Genomic DNA, 11963 nt, shown 5'->3' on the forward strand with positions numbered 1-11963 from the left:
CTTATTTCGTCCCTCAGCAAACAAGGCCGTCTAAGGATTCTTTCCGTTAGAGGTCTTCTGATGGTTCTCATGAGGAAGACCCGGCCAAAGTGCCCGAGCTCCGGGAAATCTCAGACGAGCAGCTGAGAGCAGAGCCAGATGAAGGAGCTGGACGCCCGGCCGCCTTCGGTACTCACGTGACAGAGCGGGAGGAAGGTCTGTACACGGCCGGAGAAGACCTCATCGTATCTGAGGAAGTGAACACGAAATTGCAATGAGATGTTTGTGAGGTGAGTGACATTACATGTGTCAGTGTTGGAACCAGACATAATCGAAGACAAATATGGTGAATTGGCTCCGTGTGCACCTTCTGTGTGGTTCTCAGTGGGTCCTCACACGACCCAGAGAACAGGGAGGGCAACGATCGTCTGCCTTGAGTAACTCAGCCTCCCCTGGATGTCCAGGCCTTACTGCCTCTGGAGCATTTTTGTGTGTTTGTTTGTTGTCTGGTCGGAAAGTTTGCCTTTACACTTTGCTTCACTCTCCCTGCAAATACTCCTCCACCTGTTACAGAAACACCTAACTTGGCCGTGTTGATTTTCTCTCAATATTTCAACCACTCTGCTTCCTCCTAGCTGGTATGTCAGAGACAGAAAACTCATCTCCAGATGAGTTGGGCCTCAGCAAATTGGGAGGACAGGCTGAAAACAATGATAAGCTTCCAAAAAAGTAAGCTTTTTGTTTTTTGTCCATCTTTTTGTTTTTTGTCCATCTCACTGAACAGTTTTCAGTTGTTCCTGATTTTTAATTAATGTTTACTGATTAAATGGAATATCCAGCTCTCTCTATATATTATCTTCTGAAAGCTTAACCCAAAGCCTTTTATTAAACTGTTCTTTCTGGAGGACTTAGAGCATCTGAACTAGATTCTCAAACTGGGGTTACATGAGGTCTCCCCACCTAAGGCCACTGTCCCCTTCTACATTGGGGCTTTATAGGAACTTGTGGGCCCAGGGAGGTGATTTCACTGCTGCAGCCCCAGGTTCAGTCCCTGGTCAGGGAACTAAGATCCCACAAGACGATTGGCTTGGCCAAAGAAAAAAACAAAAGATAGGAGTTGTCTAGTGACATATTTTTGGATAACATTTTCCATTACCATTTTCATCCACATTTATTTCAGCATTTTTATTACCTGCACTTAGTTTAGTTTAAATTTAATTTAACATATTAAGAAAAAGACTTATCACAATAATAGTTTAAAACTTCCTGGAGAATTAAAAATCATGACAAAAAGGAATATAGAAAAAAAGATTGTTATGAAGCAAGAACATTTCACCAAACATCATAATCAGAAGAAAACACTGGATGCATTCCTTCTGAAGTTGCAGTGAAGGCTGCTGGCCAGGGCTCCTGCCTTTCACCACTGTACAGTGTGCCTACAGAGAGTGTGTCAGAGAGTTGGAACTATTAACAATCACAAATCTACAGCCATGGAAAGGCCAAGTGTGAAAGGGTGGAAAAAGACATTCCATCCTAAAGAGACCCGAGGTGACTACACAGTGTCAGACAATATAAAGACAAAAGCTGATAAAAGAGATGGACAATATATACTGTTAAAAGGATCAATTCACCAGAAGATATACATCTAACATTAGAACTCCCCCCCAAAATTAAGGAAACATTAATACCCCAGTTTTTTCGATGGGTGGAACCAAAGAGAACATCAGTAAGGAAACAGAGGACTTGAACAACACTATAGACATACTGGACCTAACAGACATGTACAAATCACTCTACCCAACAAAACCAGAAAACACACACTTCTCAAGAACATTCTCCATGAGAGACCACATGTTAGGATATAAAAGAAATCTTTTTTTTTTTTTTTGCGGTACGCAGGCCTCTCACTGTTGTGGCCTCTCCGGCCGCGGAGCACAGGCTCCAGACGCGCAGGCTTAGCGGCCATGGCTCACAGGCCCAGCTGCTCCGCAGCATGTGGGACCTTCCCGGACCAGGGCACGAACCCGTGTCCCCTGCATCGGCAGGCGGACTCTCAACCACTGTGCCACCAGGGAAGCCCTAAAAGAAATCTTACTTCATTGTGTTCTCAGTCTTAAAATTTTCTCAAACTACAAAGCAATGAAATTAGAAATAAACAGCAGAATGAAAACAGAAAAATCTCCAAAATGTGGAAATAAAACAACGTATTCATAAATAACCAATGGGTCAAAGAAGAAATCACAAAGGAATTTTTTAAATATCTGGATGAAAATGAAAACATACAAAAATTTATAAAACGTAGTGAAAGCTGTACAAACAGGGAAGTCAAATCAGAAATCTGTTTTTACTAAAGTAGAGAAAAAGAATAAAATTTAACGAAAGGAAAGAGGTAAATAAAGATTAGACCAGAGATAAATGTACTACAATGAATATAAAATATAAAAGTCAATATAAAAGTGAAAATATAAAAGTGAAAACTATGAGTTAGTGTTTTAAAAAAATTTACAAAACCTTGGCTAGAGTAAGAAAAAAAAGATTTAGATAACTAAAAACATGAAAGAGGAGAGATTTCAACTGTTGTCACAGAAATGTTTTTTAAAACTGTAAGGGGTCCTGTGAACAATAATGCTTACAAATTATATAATCTAGAAGATACGGGTAAACTCATGAAACATACAACCTACTAAGCTCTTATCTTTAATAAAAAAATTGAAAAGAATTATAACTAGAGAGGTTCAAGCAGTAATCAGAAATCTCAAACAAGGAAAAAGCCAAAACCAGATCACTTCACTGCATAATTCTACCAAAACCTTTACAGAAGAATTACCTCTAATCCTGAATTTAAAAAAATTTCCGAAGAGCTGTAGAGGGAACGCTGGCAAACTCATTCTATGGAGCCCGCATGATTCTACACCAAGCCCAGAGAAAGACACACGAAACACAGAAAACTACAAACCAATATCCTTCATGAATACTGAAAAATCCTCAACAAAATAGTACCAAACCAAATTCAACAACACATTAAAATGACTTTACATCATGACCAAGTGGATTTTATTACTATAAGCAAGGATGACTCAACATACAAAAATCAATTAATGTCATATACCACATTAACAGAATAAAGGAAAAAAACATATGATCGTCTCAATTGATGCAGAAAAATGCATTTCACAAAATTCAACTATGTTTCAAGATATAAAAACTCTGGGAATTGACTGGCGGTCCAGTGGTTAGGACTCGGCACTTTCACTGCCGTGGCCCAGGTTCAGTCGCTGGTCAGGGAACTAAGATCCCACCACAAGGCCAAAAAGAAAAAAAGATAAACACTCAGCTAGAAAGCTTTCCTTCTCAGGAAGAAGGCAAGGATACACACTCTCTGCACTACTGTCCAGCAAAGTACAGGAAGCCCTCACCAGAGAAATTAGACAAGAAAAAGAAAGTTACCCAAGTTGAGAAAAGTAAAATTATCTTATTTGTAGATGATAACTTTTGTATGTAAAAACAGTAAAGATTCCACAAGGAAACTGCTACATCAGAAAACAACTCTAGGGCTTCCCTGGTGGCACAGTGGTTGAGAATCCGCCTGCCAATGCAGGGAACAGGAGTTCGAGCCCTGGTCTGGGAAGATCCCACATGCCGCAGAGCAAGTAAGCCTGTGTGCCACAACTACTGAAGCCTGTGCGCCCTAGTGCCTATGCTCTGCAACAAGAGAAGCCACCACAATGAGAAGCCCGCGCACTGCAACAGAGTAGCCCCTGCTTGCCGCAACTAGAGAAAGCCCGCGTGCAGCAACGAAGACTCGATGCAACCAAAAATAAATAAAATTTAAAAAAACCTCTAGAAAAGTTGCAGGATACCAAAAGTCCATGTGCAAAACATCACGAAATAATCAAGATGATGTAGTACTGGCATAAACAGATATGTAAAGTAACGCAACAGAACAGAACACTCAAAATTAATTTTGCATATACATAGAATGCATTTTCAAGGGTGCCAAGACCACGCAATAGAAAAAGGACAGTCTCAGTAACAAACGGTGCCGGAGAACCGGGTATCTACCAGCAAAAGTGTAAAGCTGGAACCTTACCTGCATCAGAATGAGAAACTTCTGTGTGTCAGAGGAGGCAACCAACAGCGAAAAGTAACCTCCAAGGACCAGAGATGATGAAAATGGGCTAAGAATCTCCATGTGTCAGAGATTTAGGTTGATTTCAAAGTTTAAAATCAATAGTAGAATGAAACACCCTCTACCACTGATGTATCTCTGAACTTTCCATTCCATTCCCCATCATTACGATTTTTAAATCAGCAACACATCCATTTCGTTTCTAATGCAGCATGAAAAGTCACAACATATTTGCTGTAGTCTGTTTGCTAAAATTTACCGGGCATAAGTGCATATTATTACCTGACTTGCATGTACAGCTTCTTTATCCTGGTTTTCAGAGAGCAGACAGTGCATCCAGATGGGGCCCCTCAGTAATCCCTGCTGCCCAGTAGCACCGACACCCCATCTCCAGTCCATGGGTGTGAAGCCCTGCCCAGGACTAGGCCCAGTGGAGCCTCTTCACAAGTCCCAGGTCATGGGGAGATGGGATCTAAGTGGAGGTGACAGGCCCTGAGGGAAGGACCCGGATGACTGTGACTGTACAGGTGTCAGGCAGGACACTTCAGACAAGACCAGCGAGTCCAAAGAAGGGCATTTCTGGAAAGACAGAAAAATCAACTGAGAATATGACTTTACCTGAGAAAGAGCCATTCCAGACTCCTTTTCTCTCCTCTCCTCTTCTGGGCTTCTTCCTCAGACAAGAGTCTCTAGAGGTCGATCCTGAAAGTGGAAAACAGGCTGTTTAATGCTTGCAATCAACACACCCCCTTCCTGAGTCACCACCACACACACAGGGAAGCCCTCAGCATGTGGAACAGATGGTCCTCTGCTGCCCACCGTCCCAGGAGGGACTCAGGACAGAAAACTCCACACAGAGACCAATAAGTAAGTTCCTACACTTTTGTTTTGTTCAGTGCATGACAAATCTTTGAAGATCAAATAGTGTAGCTTATCCCTTTTTTAACTGAAGTGTATATATATAGAATTTATTTATTTATGGCTGCATTGGGTCTTCGTTGCAGTGCATGGGCTTCTCATTGCGGTGGCTTCTCTTGTTGCGGAGCATGGGGGCTCTAGAGCACAGGCTAAGTAGTTGTGGCGCACAGGCCTAGCTGCTGCGGAGCATGTGGGATCTTCCCAGACCAGGGCTCGAACCCGTGTCCCCTGCATTGGCAGGCAGATTCTTAACCACTTTTTCAGATTATCTTCCATTATAGGTTATTATAAGATACTGAATATAGTTCCCTGTGCTATACAGTAGATCCTTGTTTAATTATTCTATATGTAGTAGTGTATATTTGTAAATCCCAAACTCCTAATTTATCTCTCCCCTTCCTTCCACCTTTGGGAACCATAAGTTTGTTTTCAATGTCTGTGAGTTTAGTTCTGCTTTGTCAGTAAATTCATTTGTACCATTTTTTTAGATTCCACATATATGTGTCTACCTGTGTCTGATTTACTCCACTTAGTACTGTTACCAAAACGCAAGTCCGTGTGCTAGACGCACAGTGAGGCCAAACAATACCAGAATGTTGGAGTTTGGAACAGAAAGGCTTGCTGCAGGGCCATGCAAGGAGATGGGTGGCTCATGCCTTAAAAACCCCAAACTCCCTGAAAGCTTCCAGCAAAGCCCTCTTACAGGAACGGTGAGGGAGGGGTGTGGTTACAGACCTCTTGGTGGCAGATCCTTTGTACTTGAGGTCAGGTCGTGGTCAGGTAAAGATGTTCCTGTAAACCTCCACCAAACAAATGTTACTCTCTGTCCTGACAAGAAAGGGGAAGGTGCCAAGACACAACTTTCACCCTCCAGGGTCCAGGCCTGGCTAACAGAAAGGGGTCCCTGCAGAGGGGCCAGTTACCCTGCCCCGGAGCATTCGTCCAGAACCAGGTTTGGGTCCTCCTGCCAGTGCCCAGGCCTGGCTGAAGAAGCAGATCTCAGTTGGCAGCTCCCTCAGGGCCAGGTCCCCGTGCAGACTGCTGCGGCCATTAGGGCAGCCTAATGGATTCCCGCAAAAGACACCCCGTTCCCTCGGCCTCCCAGCTCACCTGCTGGCCCAAGGAGAAGGGGAGGGGAGAAGGCCTGGATCCCTCTCTTACTTCACTCTCTGCCTGACGACTGCCACTCCGCGGACATTTGGCTGAATGGGTCCATTAAATGTCACTCATTGGCAGCTGGTCGCTTGAGGGAAGGGCTCACTGTGGCGCCGACCAATGGCTGAACGGGAGCTCTAAGGCCACTCCAACCATCCCTTCAGTGGTCTCCTGGTAACGGGGGTGGGGGGAACAGCGTGCGCCAAGGGCCCTGTGCTAAGGGCTGCGCACTGCTGGGCTCTATTACAGTGTGATCATCTCCAGGTCTCCACCTGCACTACTCTGCGTTTCCATTTCATTCTGTTTATCGGTCTCCCTGTTGCTTTCTATGTTTGTCTTTTTGCTCCCCTCTAGCCTCCTGCTGTTTCTCCCGTCCTATTTTCTCACTCCTGTCCTGCCCCACTCTGCAACTTGTGCCCCCTATTGATGCTCTTTTTCCCCGACCTTTCTGATGACCCTACATCTCTGTATTTCTGCCTCTTTCTTCCCCCATCTCTTCTCTCTCTCTGTCCCTGTTATTCTCCCTCCCCACTCTCCGCCGCTTCCTGCTCTCTCTCTTCCCCTCGTTTCTCCTCTTCTTTTCCTCTCCCAGCATCAAGTTGCTCTGTAGGACATGGGTTCAGCTCTTTTATCCCCTCCCCCGACTCTCCATGGGAAATGCCTCACCACGGTTGACGATGCTGTTACCACTGATCAAGGGCCCCTCTTGTATTTTGCCTTAATCCCTTCACCTTCATCTCCCTGGAGATCCCAATTTTCTATACACTCTATTTTTCTCATCTGCTACTTTCACTGCTTTTTCTCTTTCATTCTTACCATCTCTTTGCAAGACACTCACCCATCCTCTACACTGCCCTCTGACCTTGCCCACTCTTCTTTTCCCCTCAGTTTTCTATTGCTCTCTCAGTCCCTCTCTATGTCTTCTGATCCCCCCTGCCCACACAGTCAGAGGATGTGGGATGGAGTAAGATGCCTGCTTCCCCCCTGCCCACACAGTCAGAGGATGTGGGATGGAGTAAGATGGAGTAAGATGCCTGCTTCCTGGGAAAACAGTGATGAAATAAAAACTCACAGTTTAAGGCAAGACAGGAAAAATTTGAATTTAAATTAAATTCCTTCTCCTTCATCAGTAATGACTCAGCACTCACCTTGTATATCTAGACATCTTCAGTGAACTTTATGTACCATAACAATATATCATTTACCTTAAAGATAACAATTGGTGCAGAACAGACTGTTCCACAGACCTGGGGAGGTACTGGGCCGCACCTAACAGAAGCTCTTTTAAGTACTTAAGTACTTACTTATGACCGTATTAACGTTACTGTACTACTTGTGTTCTGCCTGTTTTATAGGATTGTTCCTTGCATTACCAAGTGTGTGACTGAGCCTCCGGTAAAAATGATGACTAGGCGACTTGAAACAAGTGACCAAATCTATAGTCTTATAAGACCAATGATTTTAATAGTGTAACTCTACATATGGGAAGAAGCAACAAGAGAGAACCAGCAACAAGAGAGAACCATTTCCTGGACCACAACAGACTGGTGGAACACCACGCAGAGGCCTTTGGCTACTGTTGCATTAGGGGCAGGGCGCGTGCGGGGCGTCGCCGGTGCAGTGTGGCAGTGGCCCTGTGGCCACAGTCTCCTCGGGCCGCAGTCCAGCTCCCATTTGCCCACTCGCCCCCTTTGCCGGCGCAGTCACCAAGCCTGCAACAACCAACCACGCAGCACCCCTCCTCTGTATAAAAGGAGCCCGAAATCTGACTGGGGGAAGATGGCTTGTGGAGACACTGGTCCGCCATCTTCTCCGAATAAAAAGTCGCTCTGCCTTGCCCCAGCAACTCGCCTCTCAGTTTACTGGCCTGTCGTGCAGCAAGCAGAACGACCTTGGACTCTATCAATTTTGGCGAAGCCGGCCAGGAGCCTTGCTGCTTGTGGTCAGCCCCGGTTGGGGAATTTTTGGGTAAAGCCCTAGCAGCTGCTGGGACCACCTGTCCTGAGGATCTTCCCCTTTAAAATTCCCTGAAGTGGCACCAGATGCCCCTGCACTTGGCAGTGGGAGCTCCGTACAGATGGAATCGACGGGCTCCAGACAGTAGGTGTGTCTGATGTGTACAACTGGGAACACACCACCCTCTCAATTTCGGCTTTTCCTGTAAGGGAACAGCCAAGTTGTTTTGCATTTGACTGGGGTACCCTGTTGCAGAGGGGAATTTTTGTTGCAACTCTGTGAACCAGTTTGTTTGCTTTTGTTTTGCATTCATTCACGATGGAATTTGTTTGTGCCTTTTGTGTTTTGTTGCTCTTGAACTTGTATCTGTCCCTAAGGAAAGCCCTTTGGGGCATATCTTAAATGAATGGACAAAGTATAGTTATGGGCCTGTGACTAAAAAGAGATGATATTCTATTGTATAGCGTGTGGCCCCAGTATATGTTAGGATCAGGAGAGCAAGGTGCCCTGCTCACTTATACAATCTTGCAGTTAGAATTGAGCAGGTAAAAATGGTGAGATTCCATATGTAGAAGCATGTACGCTATTGCATCATGAGGAAAAGAAGTGAGACAGCTGCTGCCTTATGGTGGTCTGAAAGGAAAACCGGGGGAAAATCTGTTCTACAAGAGGGAGAGGGAGAAAATGAGACTGAGAACATGTTATTTCAAAACACTGGCCAAGCAGGCTGCACCAGTGGTTGTTCCGACTGCCCCCATGCCACCAACATATGCACTCCTTTCAGCACCTCCTGTTTCCCCTACTTATGGGGATCAATTAGAAGTTTCTGTGTTAACCTCTGGGGCACAGGGGCCTAGTTTGTGTCACCATCTGTGACCCAACCTCTGGGGCACAGGGGCCTAGTTTGTGTCACCATCTGTGACCCAGGAGGGCGTCCCATTTGACCAGGAGCCACTTCTGGAGCACGCAGCTTCCCTTGCACTGATACCCTGGAGAGGAGGCCTTAATGCAGATGGCCAATCAGCTGGGTTTCTATGGACGCGCCATCCATTCTCAATTTGATTTATTTAACTGGAAAAACCATAACCTACATACCTCCACGTGACTGAACTTTTCACTTCTATCTTTGCCACTCACCATCCCTCATGGGCGGACATTCACACTTTTATGAATATCATGCTTACTGGGGATGAAAGGAGGATGCTCTTTGACAAGACTAGAGAGGAAGTGCACTAGCTCCATCTAGCGGACCAGGTGGAACTCCAGAAGCAAATCAGGCAGTTCCTACTGCTGAGCCTGACTGGGAACCTAATAACGGAGATATGCCGCACCTAGAGCATTACAGGAAGTGTATCTCAGCGGGTCTTCGAAAGGCAGTAGCTAGGCAAAAGAGCTTCAACAAAATTCAAGAGATCAAGAGATACACCAAAACCCAATGAGGACCCATCAGAGTTTCTAGAAAGAATTTATCAAGCTTATAGGCACTACACTGGTGCAGACCCTGAGGCCCCCAAAATACTGGAATGGTAAATATGACCTTCATTGGGCAAAGCGCCCCAGATCTAAGAAGAAAATTACAAAGCTAGATGGTGCATTTGGAATGAACCCTTCTCAACCGGTAGATGTTGTTTTTAAAGTGTTCACCAACAGGGAACAACGAAAGGAGCTCTTTGCAAGACTTAACGCCACTCATCTGGTGCCAGCACTGGATTCCCGGAAGGCGAGTAGCCTGGAGAGAGGTGAGCCCCACTGGGGAGGGAACAGTGTGCTTACTGTAGGAGGAAGGGCACTGGGAAAGACTGCGCTCATCTAAGGAATAAGAAGGAAAACCACAAAAGAAAGACGGGAGCCTCTCCTATGGTAGAGAGAGCGCAACGCTCTGAAGATGAATAAAGCGGCCCAGGGGCTCCCTTGGACTTGAGGTGTCCAATTCCAATTTCCCCACAGGAGCCCCGGGTAACTTTGACAGTGGGGAACAAGTTGATTGACTTTCCGATAGATACCGGTGCAACATACTCTGTGGTAAACAGCACGGTGGCACAGAAAACATCTCAATCCTTCCCAGTCACAGGAGTTTCTGGAGAAGGACAAAATCTTATGTTCCTATAACCTCTAGAATGCTAATTAGGGACCTCACCCTGAAACGCAGTTTCTTATATATGCCGGTATGTCTAATCAGTCCCTCTTTTGTAAATTAAGCACTCAAGCAACTTTTTCGCCAGAACAGCTTGACATCAGGGTCCCACAGGAGCACACTGTAAGCCTAAAGATGGCGCTCACAGACACCCCAGAAAAGGAGACTGAGCTCTCACCCACTCCACCCCCATTCCCCCTGCTCCAGGTCTGTGAAAAGCTAAGGCACAAGTGTGGGTCGATAGCACCCTAGGGAAGGCCAAAAATGCATGGCCAATACAAATCATGTTAAAAAGGGACTCTGGAGGGAATTCCCTGGTGGTCCACTGGTTAGGACTCGGTGCTTTCATCGCGGTAGCCTGGGTTCGATTTCTGGTCAGGGAACTAAGATCCCGATCCCGCAAGCTGCACAGTGTGGCAAAAAAAAAGGGATGCGCTGGGACACCTAATCGAAAACAATACCCTCTGAGCCAAGGGGCCCAAAAGGGAATTTAGCCAGTTCTCAAAAAGTTGGTTTAATCAGGTTAAACCTTGCAGGTCCCCATATAAAACCCCTATCCTCCTAGTCAAACAGCCAAACTCAACAGAGCATCTCTTTGTCCCAGACTTGAGGGCTACTAATGAAAAAATCCAGGATTTGCACCCTGTGGTACGCAATCCATACGCTCTGCTCACAGCTATTCCAGAAGCAAACAGCTGGTTCTGTTTTTGACGTGAAGGATGCTTTTTTTCTGCATTCCTACTGCAGAAGAATCACAGCAGCTGTTTGCTTTTGAAGGGCAGGACCCAGAAAGACAGGTAGTCCAACAGTATTGGTGGACGGTCCTGCCTCAAGATTTAAGGATTCCCCTACCTTGTCTGGGGAAATGTTGGCTGGGGACCTTAGAGACTTAATATTGGATGAAGGACTCTTCCTCCAAAATGTGGACCATTTGCTCATAGCGAACCCTATGAATGATAAGTGTCTACAAAATACCATCAGCACCCTGAGTTATTTGGCCAACTGTGGATGTAAGGTCTCCCAGAAAAAGGCTCAAGTATGTAAGCAACAAGTCACGTAGCTGGGTTTTATCCTTTCCCAAGGGCAGCGGGGTCTTTTGCTTGATAGAAAACGGGCAATTGCAGGCTTGGGAACACCAAGAATTGCAGACAACAGGGCGTTTCTGGGAATGGCAGGATTCTATCGGATCTGGATCCCGAACTATAGGCTCAGAGTAAAGCCCCTCTATAAGGCTTTAAAGGGACATGATTTTGAGCCCCTACTTGGACTAAAGAGTGCCAAACAGCCTTTGAAACAATAAAAACATAGTCTCAGCTCCGGCTTTGGGACAACCAGACTGAAAGAAACCTTTCAGATTATATGTCCGTGAGAGACGAATCTTGGGGTGTTAATTCAAATTCTGGGGAATGTCCTTCGACCTGTTGCCTACTTCTCAGGACAACCAGAACACACTAGGGGATGGCCACTCTGCCTTTGAGCTGTAGCAGCTCCTTGCAGCAGACTTCCGGAAGCTGAGCAGTTTGCCGTGGGCAGCCCACCACTCTGTATGTCTCTCACCCTGTCCTTTCTTTACTGGAACAAAAAGGGGGGCTACTGGCTGACTTCTGGGAGAATGGGAAAGTACCAGGCCAGTCTCTTAGACAATCCCAATGTAACATTTCCGGTCACTTCAGCCCTAAAGCCAGCCACCAT

The 11963-nt window shown here is 45.7% G+C and overlaps 1 long non-coding RNA gene across 1 annotated transcript; it reads left to right on the top strand.

Annotated features, from left to right (window-relative positions):
• The first annotated feature begins 46 nt into the window (after positions 1 to 46).
• Positions 47 to 9157, top strand: LOC309836240. The gene is made up of 4 exons (XR_014298134.1): positions 47 to 269; positions 615 to 708; positions 4788 to 4975; positions 7537 to 9157. It is a non-coding gene; the product is annotated as an uncharacterized lncRNA (long non-coding RNA).
• The last annotated feature ends 2806 nt before the right edge of the window (positions 9158 to 11963 follow it).

Source organism: Grampus griseus, assembly GCF_964374135.1.
Source record: "Grampus griseus genome assembly, chromosome: 19".
NCBI classification, from domain to species: Eukaryota; Metazoa; Chordata; class Mammalia; order Artiodactyla; family Delphinidae; genus Grampus; species Grampus griseus.